The 15029-nt window shown below is 51.4% G+C and overlaps 1 non-coding gene across 1 annotated transcript; it reads right to left on the minus strand.

The window, feature by feature from the left end:
• Nucleotides 1–6771: 6771 nt before the first annotated feature.
• Nucleotides 6772–6892, minus strand: LOC118640804. Its single transcript, XR_004961457.1, has one exon. It is a non-coding gene; the product is annotated as a U6atac minor spliceosomal RNA (small nuclear RNA).
• Nucleotides 6893–15029: the final 8137 nt, after the last annotated feature.

Consider the following 15029-nt stretch of genomic DNA (forward strand, 5'->3'; position numbering starts at 1 on the left):
GGAGACGCCTGATGTGCTTTGCAATCCCATTTCGAGCCTTCAGATTAATCGGGTACTGGCGACTTCTCACTGGGGCAGCAGAGCTGGTTAGCTGTGCTACAATCAGAGGCCGGTGGCTGCCAGCCCTGGGGGCTTGTCTCAGCCCAAACAGCGGGTACGGCTGCTTGAAGTTCCTGGAGCAGAGGATTAGGCTGAGGAGGGACGGGTTCCTCAAGAGGATGTATTCTTCAGAGAGAGGACAAGAGAAGAGGAGAGTGGTGGGCTGTGACCCCACAGAGAGCGTGGGGAGTCTCCACGGAGAGAGAGAGCAGCTCGGAGGGCTCTGCCCAGGAGGGGGATGGGCAGTCCGGCCTGACTCGGAAGGAGTGGGTGACAGTCCCTTTCCCTAAATCAGTTGTTCTCGCTTTAGTCCATGGGTAAGACTTGGTCTTTCCAGTGGCCCCTTGGACTGGAGTTTTGTCTTTAGAAAGTGGCCCATCCGTTTCTTGGAGGACTGAGAAAGTAGCCCGTGTTGACTGAAAAATCAACTGGTTCACCCCCGACATTTACAGTTACCTTGGGCTCCCGGGGGCTCAGTTGAAAGGAGCCCCGGCCCCATCATTCAGCCTCCTCAAGTGGAATGGGGACCTTCTGATCTGGTTTATCTTTTCTTTAGGACCATCCTTTTTCCAATGACCTTTCTCTTGGCAATAGGCACATTGATCAGAGTCTAAGTTCGGCCTTTTCCCCCGTTGGTATTCTGACCCTTTTTCTGGTTCCAATTCCTGGCATTTCTCTCTGGTTTATTCCCTTCATTCATAGCTACCACCAAAATCTTCTCTCCCTTCTTAGTTCGGGTCACATCTGGGTCTCTGTGGTTGTTGAATACTTGCTGAGCGATTCTGACCAGTTCGCTTAAAATCTTCCCCTCAAGTCCTTCTAATTTTTCTAGTTCCTTTCTCACATCCGGGGCTGACTGAGTGACAGAGGCAACACTAATCGCTCCCCTATCTCAGGGGCCTCCGGGTCGATGGGGTAAATGATGGGTAGGCTTCCCTGCGCTGAGCAGTCTCGCTCACTTTAGATACCAGTCGGCCTCTTGGCCGTTCCCGGTGCCCCGTGACAGAGCCAGGCGACACAGTCCGAGAGCCTCCGTACCTCGATCGTCATTAGGGCTCCAGGCAGGGCTGGAGGTAGGCAGCAGGCGACCAACTCGGCCAGGGTCGGAGGTGGGGTGCCGTCGGTCCTGAGGACGGTTGTGGCGCCTCCCTGGAGTCTGTCTCTCTCCTCGAGGTGGGGAGGACCTGGAGGCACTGCTGACAATCACCCCGGTGGGCCGGTGGGTGTGGAAACAGTTTCTAACAGAGAGATCAGACCTGGGGTTTGTCAGAGGAAGGAAGTTCTGTTGTTTCCAGTTGTAGAGGTCACTTGTAGAAAAGGGAACGTGTACCATAAAAGGTCTTTGGAGGTCCCTGCCAGGCTGAGGAGCAACCTGTCGGAGGGCAGCACCGGGGCCGATGGAGAGTCAGGGGCTGCAGCCTCCGCTACAGGCTGGTAAGGAGTTCCTTTGTGGGTACGCGGGGGACTGAGAGGCTGAGGTTCCCCCGGGGGAATCGGCCGGGCATGGTGGCCTAGGTGCACCCGTATGGGGGGAGGCTCAGTAAGCAGAGGGTCCTCAGCTGGAGCTGAGGGTAGAGTCCTCCTGGGTGCAGAGGAATGATCATCCTGCAGGGAAGGCTGAGGGCTTGTCAAGAGAACAGTCCTTTTGGATTTCACAGGACACTGGCATCCTTAAGATGTTCAGGTGTATCAGAGCGATATCAATCCAGACATCTAAGTAGGGGTCCTGATCTGGGTGGCCAGGATTGCCGTGTATTTTCTGTTGAACCTTAAAAGCCAATTGCAAATCGAAGCTGCCTTCGGGTGGCCAATCAACCCCGAAGGTGGGCCAGTCGAGGTGACAGAATTTCTCTAAGTCAAAGGGCGTTACCATGGCCCTGTACCCAGTGGCCCGTTTCTTAAAATCTTGGACGTTATTAAGTTCGCATTGCAAAGGAGTTATAGGCGTTGATGAAGATGGACCCATAACGACAAGCGGAACCATGGACAGACACCAGCAGAGACCAACGAGGACTAAGACACAAAAGTAAAACAGATACAGATCCCGGTATGAACAGAGCTCAGGCCTGACTGATTCAAACCCGGGTCCAGGGTGACGTCTCGTCCCAGGACCAGGCTGGGGAAGTAATACTGCGTCCAGCCTTCCTTTAGCCCTCGAATGGCGCCAAACAGAACAAACCGAAGGTCTGTACTCACCGGTCACATTCAATCCAGATGGCTCATTACTTCATTCGTAGACAAATCTGTGAAGACCGTCCGGGAAGTCAAGGAGCCTGTCCGAGCACCAGGGCTGAGGACCGTCTCTCAGAGGCCTTCGGCTGGGCGGGCGGGATCCCAGCCTCCCCAGCTGGTCCGTGGTCTAGAGATTCCCAAGAAAGGGAGAATCTCGCTGGGGCCTCCAAATGTTGTGGGGCGACAGCGTCAAAGAAAGACCACTAGAGAACTGAAGCCAAATAAGATCCTTTATTAGCCGGCCGGCGTCTGATCCCAAACACCCCTGAGACAGAGTCTTCGGAACCAGCCCATATGCTTCATTATGTGCCTTTTATACCTTACAGAAAGAGGATCTTCTTGACATAATGCCCAGGGCTACAACAATGCTGTACAGAATTAGTTTGCCTTTCGGATAACAGGCACACCCAGGTATTTCAGGTATTTCAAGGTACATTGGGTCACACTTAGCCCCTAGCTGCACAAACACAACACAAGCCTAATTCCTTGAGATTGTGGGGAGGTCGAGTCTCTGACTCAAGACCTCCAGGCTCTGTGGACTCTGTCAGACACACAGCCGGCTTCCAACAATTTCTTGGTTCAGGGAGTGTTCCCATTTACTGAGGTTATTTTGATCTCTATCCTGTTGATTAAAATGTTTACAAAACAGGTTCAGCTAGAGGGCACACAGTGACTTTCCCAATCATCAATTATGGAACTATAAACAAGTCAGCACAATAATTTACCAATCATCAATTATGGGGTTATGAACATGTCAGCACAGTATCCCCCACTTTGAAAGTTTGCATTTTGCCTTTGTGTTTTTGTTTATTGAAAAAAATTTAATTAAATTAGAGTTGGCATGCATTGTATTAGTTTCAGGTGTGCAATATAGTACTTGAACATTTATACACCTGACGACATAAGCATCACAACTCATCTAGTAACCATCACACCTGCACTTTTACGAGAGACCTACCTTAACCTGTTTTCGGTAACCTTAAGACATCCAAAGAGGATTTTCACTTTCACGAGAAAAGGTGACAAGTGGAACTAGCGTGCAGTGTCTGTCTTGCGTGGGCCGTTCGAGAAGCAAGCGGGCACCCCAAGCGGTGGGAGGGACCCCGCCGAGCTCCTCCGCCTGGAACCACACCCTCCTCTCAGCATCCGGCCCGGAGCTCCGAACTTGAGTCTGTGAGTGTCTGGGCTTTATCTCCATTTATTCTGCGTTCGCTAGAAAGATGTGACCTCCAGTAATTGCTTCTTTGCTTTACCCCTTACGAAGGCTTTGATGGGAGCACGCTATTCGGGATGGTAGAGGGCACTTGCAATTCTCTGCGTCATGAGTCACTCAAAGCCAGGTTTCCCTACTGCACCGTGAGCTCCATCAATGACCCTCTCCCATACCCATGTGGCCCATGCCTCACAGTGCCTAACCCATAGTAGTTGCTCAATTAATCAATTAGTGACCGGCTTGAAGATCTGTCCCCTGCCTCTAACAGCTCACAGTCTCCATGGAGCCCATTCAGAAGGCCACTACGCAGAGACAGCCCGCCCCTGTCCGTCCGCGTGCTCCCTGGCACAGGTGTCTTCACCAGGAGAAGCGCGTTTGGAGAGGCCCGTGCGCCCCAGGAGCTCCCGGCCAGGTTTAAAGAGAAATAACTAATACAGGTGTTGACTGCTGAGGAAGAAGAGAGTCCAGGGCGGCGACCCCCTCACTCGTGTGGACGTGTGTCTGAGGACAGTGGTGTCCCACATGTGGCCCGAGGACAAAGTGACTTCGGATGTGAGCCGCAACACCACCCCAAGAACCTGATTTTCTCGGAGCTGTTTCAACAGTGCAAGCTCTGGACACGCGGTGGGGAGTCTTGAGTCTTCTTAAAGATTCTCTAAGGGGACCTTTTGCAAACCGGTGTACTCTGAGCTCTTGGTGACCACTTACCTTCCACACACCGTGCTGCCCGCCCCGCCCCAAAGCTAATGTTAGACCCCCTGCAGTTTGCCAAGGGCCCCGAACACACGTGTCAGCAGAGCCTAGTGCGTGCAGGAGGTATTGGCCTCGCCGGATGATGCAGGCTGTATCACCACCGTCATCCCTGTTCTGTGGGTGTCTGCCGGGGGGCCCAGGAAGGTTAGGAGTCCTGCCCCGGGTCACACAGCCAGAGCTGGGTGGACGGGCTGCTTTCCCTGCTACCTGCCAGTCGCTTGTCGCTCATCTCACGAGGTCCACGGTGTCTGCAAGGGATCGGGCTCATGTTGATGCTGGAACCTGGGGCACTGCCTTCCCGCAGGACCCTAGCAGGGGGCCCATGTCATCACTTCCGGTTGGGACCCAGGGAAAGGAGAACCTGTCCACAGGCCAACAGCTCTGTTATTAAGCTCTCTTGACCCATGACCCTACAGTGACCCCAACATTTGGCCTCTCCAGTATGTGGGGTGCTGGGCATGTATCCTTGGGCTCTTTGCACTGGTTGGGGGTGGGGGGCTTGTGGAAAGCCAGCCACTGAAATGTCACTGCCCAGGGGCCGAGGGCCAGGAGCTGGGAGCCAGGCCTGGTTTTCCGAACCAGCCTCCATCCAGGCTGTTGTCCCCCCAAAAAAGCTCTCAGGGGAGACCTCGGTCCTGAGCACAAAACAAAAGGGCATGAAGAGAGGAAGCTAATGAAAGGGCTTATCTCATTTATTTACTTTTCCTCCCCCGTTTCCGCTTGGGCTCCTTCAACCCAAATCCCCCTCCGCGGTTTCCCGGCCACTATCTGGCTAATAACCTCCACACTGGCATGTCAGCCCCTCTCTGCTCCCCCTAATCACTTCTCCAGGCTTGGCCAGGCTGTATTTACCGCCACACAGGATTTCCGTGGGTGATGACCCGAGCCTGGCCACTCCCCCTGTCCCTCCGCTCCTTGGGGGTGTCTACTCACAGCAAGAGTCTCAACTCCCCAGCAAAGTGAGTGCCCTCGGGGTGTCACTCACCCCCACAGCCCAGGAGCCCCTGGGGAAGCAGCACCTCCCCCTCGCGCCCCTCCCTGGTCTGTTAAGTACCTTGCCCAAAACAGGAGAACGAAAGACAAGGGGACAAGGTCCCTTTCCAAGGTGGTCCGTCACTCACCAAGCCCCAGTCTGAGGAGTGTGGGGAGGGACCTCCAGACACCTGCTGGGGCCTCCTTCACAGGTCCTGGCAATCCAGGTCCCACAGGGAGGGGGCACAGCGTCCCCTGGTGGCCGTCCTCACAGAACACGCACCCACCCCACTGATTCCCCAGCACAGGACTGTTAGAATCAGCCTCAGAATCGTACCTGCCTCACAGCTTTTTGCTGTTTTTAGCTCTGTGGTGACTGGGAACGCACATCCAGCAGATGACACAAGGCGTAAGCTCGGGAAAGTTTCCCAAAGTGGACCCCGAGGTGGTCAGTGCAAGTCAGTACCAGCTGCCCCCACACCCACCGGCTTGCCCGCCTGGCCCAGCCCGGCCTCCCAAAGCGTTGGACCGACTTCCATCCCCAAAGATTCTGCCTCGTGGGTTTACATGTAAGAAGCTGATTCCACGGACACACAGAGGAGACCTTCATTTCTCCTAATCGACAGGATCCGGGAGGCAGGGGGCTCGCTGAGGCTGATGGGGTGTTCTCCTTTATTCTCAGCTGTCGAGATGCCTACCTCCTTGACCCCGTGAGGCAGTCTAGGGAGAGAGTCCGCGTAGGGGAAACTTGCAGAGGGCAGGATGCCAGGTGTGGGGCAATGTGGAATGAGGTCAAGGAGCTGCAGCATTGAGAGGGGGTGGGGCCAGGGACACCGAGGCCTCCAGGGCACAGCTTGGCCTGCAGCCGGAGACACCTTCATATTTTGACCAAAGGGAGAGAGAAAACCCTCCGATTGCTCCTGGCGGTCTTCCTCCCGTTCTGGCCTCTTCCCACCTTTTCCCCTCCTTCTAGAAACACCTTTGTGAGCAAAGCCACACCCTCTGCCCCTTGGGTTCAAACAGGCATCGGACAACAGTAGAATGTGACCCACACATGCAACTTTTCTTTTTCTTGCGTTAAAATACACGACGCAGAGTGTGCCATTAGTGACGCAGTATATTCATTATATTGCACAACCATCACCACTGTCCGGATCCAGAATTTTATTATTATTATTATTATTATTATTAGGCTAATCCTAACCTGAGGATATTTTCTCCGTTGAGTTCTAGAGAAAGTGGAAGAGAGGGAGGGAGGGAGAGAGAGAGAGAGGGAGAGAAATCCATGTGAGACAGACACATTGATTGGCTGCCTCCTGCATGAGCCCAACTGGGGCTGCCGATCGAACCTGCAACCCAGGTACATGCCCTTGACAGGGAATCAGACCAGAAACGCTTCAGTGCATGGGCAGACCCTCTGACCACTGACCCACACCAGCCATAGATTCAGAATATTTTTATCCCCCCAGAAGGACACCTCGAGAGTCAGTCACTCTCCTTTCTCAACACCGTGGTTAGATGCCACCAAGCGGGTGATGACGCCTCAACTATGTGTGTTTCAAGGTCCGAGGACTTTCCCACCCTGGTCGAGAGGACTATTGACCTCTCTTCTTTATACAAGTCCCACAGGGGGACCTTAAACGTGCCAGCAGCCACCTTCAACACACAACAAGGAACAGATGAAATTCATTCTAACCATTTCTTTAACCCAATTTATGTAAATGTTATCATTTCAACATGTCATCGTGATAAAAAAAAAAAAAAATACTTGCTGAAGTAGCTGACACTTTTTTATTTGGACAAGTCTTTGAAAGCTGGTGTGGATTTGCACAGACAGCGTGTCAATTGGAGGACAGGTTCCAACACCCCACACGGCTACCGGCTCCCATGATGGGCAGTATGATGGGCAGTGCCGCCTTCACAGCCTGTGGAATGCACCGGTATTCTAACTCGCCTTTTCTTTTCTTTTCTTTTTTTTTTTTATCCTCACCCGAGGACATTTTTCAATATTTTGTTCAGACAGAGTGGGAGGGGGAGAGAGATGGGGAAACATTGACGTGAAAGGGATACATCGAGTGGCTGCCACCCGCACAACCAACCAGGGCCGGGGACAAACTGCAACCGAGGTACGTGCCCTTAGCGGGAACCAAACCCGGGTCTCTCTGGACCGCAGGCCGACGCTCTAACGGCTGAGCCAAACCGGCCAGGGCTTAAATCGCCTTTTCAAAAGGTGATCATTGCATACATAAACATTCTCAGGCTACAGTCTTATTTCAAATATAAATTGAGTTTCTTAATTATAAACAAGTAATGTATTTGGAGACTACAGAAAGAAACATTACCCAGAAGCGCCAACCCAAGAAAAACTATAATGACTTTTCTTTTTTTCATTTTTTTTTATCCTCACCCGAGGACATTCTTGCATTTATCTTCAGATAGAGCGGGAGGGAGAGAGGGAAGAATAGAGAGAGAGAAACATGAAATACCGACGTGAGAGAGACACACCGAGTGGCTGCCACCCACACAACCCCAGCCGGGGCCAGGGACAAACTGCAACCAAGCTACGTGCCCTTAGCGGGAACCAAACCCAGGACTCTCTGGTCCGAGGGCCGACGCTCTAACTGCTGAGCCAAACCAGCCAGGGCTATAATGACTTTTTAGCGCGTCGTACGTTATGACCTCTTTGTTCCTCTTTTCTCGTCACCGTCTGAACCATACAGAAGCATCACCCTCACTTGGAGGTGGAAGACTAGAGACCACGTGACCACTTACCAGGGAAAACCATAAAGCTTTCCTCGGGGTCATGACTGTCATTACACAGGGCCACACACATGACCTGGGTAATGAGGAAGCGGGGAACTAGTGTGTGTCTAAGATCCCTCCCAACCCAAACATCCTAGGGTGCTAGGATCCCATGCATGCCCTCCACCCGACACACACACACACACACACACACACACACACACACTGTCCAGGTCTCCCGTTTTACCTTATAGAACAGCCTACAAAGGAGTAAGTTTGCTTCCACGCAGCCTCGCAATCTCGCCGGGAAACAGCTACACAGAAGAACTTGTACTCAGCATTCACGCTCCGAAGGAAAGAAACCGAGCTAAAACCAGACTCGTTACCCAAAACTATAACGACAATTTTTTTTTTACATCCCCAGAAGCTTCACACCACAATATCCCAAGTTGGAAAAAAATGGGCTATTTCATATGTTTAGAACAGCATCTGATTTAATATTATACAGTTTTGCTTCGTCACAAACCAGAACAAATACTTTCAGATTTACGACATCCTTCTATTCGGAGACCGAAGGAATCGCAGTTAGTAACTCGGCCGTTCCACAACCCAAGCAGTTCTTTGGGCCTGAGGATTCCTGAGAGACAGGTTATTTTCGAGAAGGATTTAAGGTTTTAAAGCTCTCAATGAAGCTTGAAATTCATCTTTTCCAGCTCACATACAGCGTTCCCTCTGAAGCTTGGCTGCGAGGTGGAAGAGAGAAAAACCAGTTGGCGCACACGATCTCCTGTGGTCTTGGAGAGAGAGCGAGGCAATCACTCATCGGCTTTCCAAATCCTGACCTTGTCTCAGAAATAAGAACAAAAGGCCTGGCCGGGTAGTTCAGTGGGTTAGAGCATCGTCCCAATATGTCAAGGTTGCAGGTTCAATCTCCTATCAGGGCACATACAAGAATTAACCAACGAATTTGCTATTCCACTTATTTATGCATTCATTGTAGCTTCTTATATGTGCCCTGATGGGAGATCAAACCCACAACCTTGGCATATCAGATGACACCCTAACCAACTGAGCTACCCACCCAGGGCCTGCATTAATTCTTGCCAACTTATTGATAAGATAAATTGCTTTAACAGCATGTGGCCAGAAGTTAAAAAAAAAAAAGCCTGAGTTCTAATTCCAGCCCATCACCTCTGACCTGGGCAAGTTACTTAACCTTATCAGACCTCACTGACATGAGTTATGCAATTAGGGAAAAGTGTGATTATCATTCTGGAGCAGCTTACGAAAGGTTTTTACATCCGCCCAACCTCCCTGGATTGTCAGCAAGATCAAACAGCACGGAGTAGGTGAAGCCCTCTACAGACGACAGGGCACCATACGCATGCGCACAAGGCACACTTAGAACGTGGACACAGGTTTAGAATTGTTTCAAGTCCTGGCCAGGGCGGCTCAGTGGTTAGAGTGTCATCGTATGTAAAGAATCAGTTTGATTCCCAGTCAAGGGCACGTACCTGGGTTGCAGATTTGACCCCTGGCCCTAGTCGGGGAGCATGTGGGAGGCAACAATCAATGTGTCTTTCTCACATTGATGTTTCTCTCTACCCCTCTCCCTCCTTCCACTCTCTCTAAAAATCAATGGAAAAAATATCCTAGGGTGAGGATTTTTTTTAATCCTATTTATCCTTGGCAGGTGTGGCTCAGTTGGTTGGGTGTCATCCCATGCACCAAAAGGTTGCCGGTTCAATTCCTGGTCAGGGTACAAACCTGGGATGCAGACTTGATCCCCAATAGGGAGCGTGCAAGGGGCAGCTGATCAATGTCTAGCTCTCACATCGATGTTTCTCTCTCTCCCTCTCCCTCCCTCTCTCTCTAAAAATGAATTTAAAAATCGTTTTAAAAAGTCCTGTTTATTTTTTTTACATCAACATTTCTGTTGTATTACTGATTTTTTTTTTTTTAAATAGGCTGAAGGAAGTGGTTCAGGAATATAGAAGCAATGGATTCGTAAATTGGGTTAGTACAGTACATTGCGTCTTCAAGGCCTTTCTGTAGTCAGGAAGACAAATGTGGATCCTCTTTTATTTTCCAAATCAAATTGCTTCTAGCCACATGGACCAACATAACCTGTCAGGGGTTATGCAGTGAATTGTAAAGACACCCCAACAACGAGATGTTCTGAACTTAAATCCCCCTCAAAAATCAAATTACCAGGGAGTCCCAAGCCTGAAATGAACTCCCCTTACAGGTCCAAAGGAATTAAAAGAAGTAATTAAGGCTTGAAGTTAAATGGCCTCACCCTCAATCAAGATTCAGTTCAGAGATATTACATTTCTATGTCTCATTCTCTTTCGTCTCAGCGAGAACGCTTGATGTTCTGGGTGGGGCTGAGTTCTTGATGCCGCTGGGCAGTCTTTCCAGGAAGGGCCCTTAGAGTTGGGACTAATTCCACTCCAAGTCTCTCATGTGCCTCATTTTATTTTCTTCTTCATTATTATTTTTTAATTGTGGTCAAATACGCTTAACTTAAAATTGACCCTCTTAGACATTTTTAAGCGCACAGTTCAGTTGTGCTAAATGCATTCACACTGTTGTGCAACCCTCACATCATCCATCTCCATGGCTCTTTTCATCTTGCAAAGATCAAACTCTGTCCCCTTCAAGCAATACCTCCCATTCCCCTGTCCCCAGCCCCCGGCAGCCATGCTTCCACTTTGTCTCTGTGAATCTGACTACCCCAGGCTCCTCATATAAATGGAATTGCACAGTATTTGTCTTTTTGTGGCTGGCTTATTGCACTTAGCATCATGTCCTCAAGGTGCATCCGTACAGTAACATGTGTCACAATGCCCTCCCTTTTGAAGGCTGAGTAATATTCCATTGTGTGCATACACCACATGTTGTCTATTCATTCTTCTGTCCGTGGGCACCTGGGTGGCTCCTGCCTTTAGCTACTGTGACTAGTGCTGTTATCAACACTTTTTAAAGAGATCAAAAAGCTTAAACCTCACAGAGTATCACAGCACTGTCCTCACGCTGATACAGTTTCACGCCCGGCGACCATCAGCCACACGGAGGTTACCTGTGGCACCGTACCTGGGGGAGATGAACTCACCCCTGGAAACAGTCGGCTGTCTCAGAGAGCAGCATTTGAGACGTGACTGCCTGAAGCATATCTTCATGGTTCAGAATAAAAATACAACTAAAAAGCATCTCTTAAACAAGGATTTATATCCTGCCTGAGAAGCTTAAAATGTGACCACTGCAAACAAAGGCCAACACTCGGGGTGTGATGTAACAGAGAGGAAGACAGCGTGTTTGATCCGTCGACAGCTCACGCCCAGAACATCGCCTGCCAACACGCGGACTGCCAACCTGAATGATGCAAAACGTCAGAGACATCTGAGCAAAGGGGCCCCTCCCCCAACACTGGGGCCGGGGGGGTTGATCATTCAAATTCTGAGACGCGGCAGAACCCGAGGAAATGAGCAATACTCTGCTAAGACTTGAACTCTTTATTCTGTTTCTTTCCCAAAGCCCTGTGAGCAGAAGAGTACGGCTTTAAGAACTGAGGTTCACCCCACTGGGCATTAATGGGGTCCAGAAACTATGCGAGCAATCTTCGTCGACATCCTCAAGACGTTTATATCTGTCCAGTGTACAACCAGAGAGGGGAACGTTCATGTTCTCAGTCTTCTGACTGCAGGTATGCAAGGTCTCTGAGCCCCACAAAAAGCTCCAAATATATTCTTTAGAACTTCAACGGCCTTAAAATATAGGCTTTCATTTATCTTGGCCACATTAACGAGATCTGTTTGACCAATACATTTATATTTATGATGACTAAGGGCAGATTATGGTTGTTAAAATTTGTCCCTGGGACATGAAAACACTCCTCTGTCACTAATACATTTTGTAATATAAACTATGATGTCAGGTCAACGTAAAGGGTAAAAACGTTCTGAAAGTATGCACACATCATTTTTTAAAGCAATTGAGCCTAATGGAATAACAAAGGTCATCATAACAAACCATTACAGCCTTGGTCTTGGCAACTCTAGCCACAGAAGAATCTCCAAGAAACCATCATCATTCCTCCAATGTTATGGCATCCAGACGACAGGAATGGTTTGCAAGTGAGTCATGCGGGCTCAGATCCTCAGTAGCTCTGTGAGCGCCGGACAATCAATTATTCATGTGTTTACAAAGAGCTTTCCTGGTTGATGTTAACCAGAGCTGCTTGCAGAGAAGAGTTCCCCAGCTGTCCTCGCCGTCCTGGGCCTCCAACTAACGAGCCGCTTTCATTGCTAGACCGGTCATCTGGAAGACGCCCTTCCCCTAGACCAAGCGAATGCAACCTCTCCGAGACTTTCCTCGGTGTGAAAACAGTCATCGGACATAATGATGCAGCAGTACTTCATTGACAGCACCCCCCGCAAATCCCAAAAACAGAGATTCACGTTAGACTTGACGCAGGCTCCACCAGGACTGACGTCGGGACTTGAAGACACAGGTCAAAGATTGGTGGAGGGTAGAGAGAAGGGAATGGAGGGAGGAAGTCGGGGGCTGTGGGCTTCTGAAAGAGCTAGGAAAAGAGAAAGTCTAGAATGTTCTGTGAAGGTAAGAGAGCATGACTGAGGACCACCAAGGGTGATTACATTAGGTTGGTCAATAGCCAAGCGTGAATGAACTTGACCCACCCATCAGCCTGGGAAGAAGTTGGATGGGAAGTCATTCCTCAGCCCCTTCTGTTACTTGGTACAACCTACAGCCTGTCCAGGAAGACTAATAATGTGATTGAGGCCACTCCTTCTGAGCTGGGGAAGAGCATGGGACCGGGTGGTCCCACCAGGCCCCTGTCAGCGGTGTTTGAGGGAGAGCAGGATCCCAGGCAGAGCTGTGGCAGGGCCTCCTCTGAAGACAGAGCAGTCAGTGCTGACGCCGAGATCCCTTCAGTTGAAAAAACAAACAAACAAACGAAAAACAACACATTTTTATTATCCCAATCCCCAAAGTATCCATGGTGCTGAGCCAGTCTTCCGCTTGCTTGAAATGGGGTGACTCGAGATGCCAATGTAACCCCCTCGTCCATTTCCAAGAACATGGTGGCAGCAAACTGTCTGTTCTTGCTGCCAGGAGGTTACAGGATCTCAAGCGCATGTTTCCGTCGGGTCAGGCCCTGGGCTGGTTCCGCTTAACGTGGTGGGAGGCAACCCGACTGGGGAGAGGTTGCCACAGAAGGTAAGGTTAGCAGACAGGAAGATGGTGCCCCACCTGGCCAGGCCAGGCCACATTCTGCGCCCCCTCACCCTCATCCACCCGTCCATCTGTGATGCAGGTTTGGAAAATGAGCCCAGAGAAAGACGTGTCTCCCCTAGACCCATAATAGGAGGGCTGTCTGAGACACCCTTTCCACATCTCCTTGAACCTTGGAAGCCCTAGCCCCGTCCTTCCACGGGGAGAAGACACGAGGAAGTGTCCCAAGAGACACCGTGTCCACGTGCCAGGTCCTCTGAGCTTCTTCAGCCCTCCCAAGGGCACACCCCTCCTGCGAACACCGAACCCCGACTCCCTGGCTTCGCTCCCTGGAGATCAAGGCAGCTTCTCAAAGGGGAAGCAACAGAACAGCCTGGGGGGCGGGGATGATGCAACAGAATTCTCCCCCGCAGCATCCAGAGCCCCCAGCTGCTGGCCTGGAAGGGAGTGAGACCCCCCAGGACTTCCCAAAGCCCCGGCCCACGGAGTTCTCTCAGGAGCATCCCTCCGGGCCCACTCCCAGGGCTGCGTGGACCGGTTAAACTGAGGGAGGCGCCGTGGCGGACCACGGCATCGCACCCCGATCACACCCACCGCGGAGGCCTGGTCCGAGAGCCACTGAAATCTGTCGCGCTCTCGGAGTTCTGGGGCACCTGCCCGGCACCCCTGGCACTGGACGGCTTCTCAAAGTCACACCTGGCTAGTCAAGCCCCCCAGCTCCCAGCCACAGTTTCACCAAACTGGCGGTCTTCCCCCCCACACAGCTCTGCACCCTCCCCCCAATCCCTAGGGTGGAAGGGGGAGGGGTGGTCCCCACTGCAGCCACCTGCCCTTGCGTTTATCTCCTGGTTGTGAGCTTCTAACTTTTTCTGAAAAGCCCCCCAGCAGACCACCCGGAGCCCCCCACAGTCCTTCAAGATGTCCAGCTCTGGCTGAGGACCTCGGCTGTGACTGCAGCCTGGGGTCACCACCCAGAACCAAGCACCCAGCAGGCTGGAGGTTCAGGCCTCGTCGGTCACCACGGCAGCTGCAAGACCTTTCCCGGGGCTGGGGCGGTCTAGACCCCCGATCCTGTATTTCACGCGGAACTGTGTGCAGATGCTCAGTATCCAGAATCAACAAGACATCGGCCCGCCTTTCGCATCGCCCAACTCACGAGGCACGAGTGGATGCCTTCGAATTTCACTGGCAGGAAGCGTGGCAGCTACGCGGAGGCTTTAGACGTCGTCGGAACCTGTTTCTTCCCATCAGAATCTTCCTCACGCTCTGAGGAACGGAGGAAGACTCCCCCCAGAATGAGAATGAGGGGGTGTCTGGGTACCCCCACCTATGTGAGGGTTACCCTGCAATGCGGAGGATGACGGGGTCCGTGTGCAATGTGCCTTTAAAGATTGGGTTACTGGGGGAATGGAGTACTCTTTGGAAGGGTTAGAAAATCACGTCCAGCCCTGGCCAGTTTGGCTCAGCAGTTAGAGCGTCGGCCTGTGGTCCAGAGAGATCGGGTTCGGTTCCCGCTAAGGGCATGTGCCTCGGTTGCTGCTTGTCCCCGGTCCTGGTTGGTCGTGCGGGTGGCAGCCACTCAATGTGTCCCTTTCACATCGATGTTTCTCTCTCTCTCTGTTCCTCTCTCTCCCTCCCACTCTACCTGAACAAAAAATGGAAAAATGTCCTCGGGTGAGGAAAAAAAAAAGGAAAAAAGAAATTCACCTCGAAGGCACTAGCTTGCCACCGATTGCAAACCCCTGAGCACAGCCCGCAAACC

Source organism: Molossus molossus, unplaced genomic scaffold, assembly GCF_014108415.1.
Source record: "Molossus molossus isolate mMolMol1 unplaced genomic scaffold, mMolMol1.p scaffold_m16_p_23, whole genome shotgun sequence".
NCBI classification, from domain to species: domain Eukaryota; kingdom Metazoa; phylum Chordata; class Mammalia; order Chiroptera; family Molossidae; genus Molossus; species Molossus molossus.